This window comes from Sciurus carolinensis, chromosome 7, assembly GCF_902686445.1.
Source record: "Sciurus carolinensis chromosome 7, mSciCar1.2, whole genome shotgun sequence".
NCBI lineage: Eukaryota > Metazoa > Chordata > Mammalia > Rodentia > Sciuridae > Sciurus > Sciurus carolinensis.
The window spans coordinates 8,062,318-8,063,075 of NC_062219.1; positions in this window are offsets into that span (position 1 = coordinate 8,062,318).

Consider the following 758-nt stretch of genomic DNA (forward strand, 5'->3'; position numbering starts at 1 on the left):
CTGCTCTGCCAATCAGTGCCTACGTCAAGGCGCACGCAGCTCCAGAGCCGACCAATCACCTGGTAGCAACGCACTGGGTGGTGGGGCGGGGTCACCTTGGTTTCAGGCCACACTTTACGACTTCACGTTCCAGTGTGGGTGTCCTGCAGTCGATTAAGCCGATCATTGTAGTGTGGATACAGTAGTTGGGCATTGGGAGGAAATGATGCAGAGCAATGTGCACAGGCTTTTTCTCAAAAAGGGTACTGTCTTTTGGGAACTGGAGGCTTCCTCCTGTGGCCCTTGGAAAACCTTGTCCCATACCACCCAAGTGCAGACTCCCAGGGTTACACGTGTGAGTCCCAGGACAATAGCCCAGCCATGCTCCACGAGCAAGGATTTAAGTAGGGAGAAAGCACGAGATTATAAGGCTCAGAACCCGAGCTCTAACGTACAGCTCAATTCTTATAACGTCCCAACTCCAAGCTCCGCCCTCCTGACCACCTTTTCCAGAAGGTACTAGAATGTCCAAACGCGCATGCGTAACCTAGTCGGGCGCGAGTGCCGCAGAGCACTTCCTCCCTCCGGCACTCCAGAATCCTGACAACTGTTCTTCCCTTTGCGTTCCTTCTCTTCCGGTCTCTAATTGGTCTAAAATACTGAGCCCGCCCCTTTTGGGTTCTCTCACTTCCGTCGAATTCAAGCCTCTTTTCCTCTTTCTCCCGGCTCCCTCCCTCCCTTTCCCGCCATGCCTTGCGGCCGAGCTGGGGGAGTGAGGA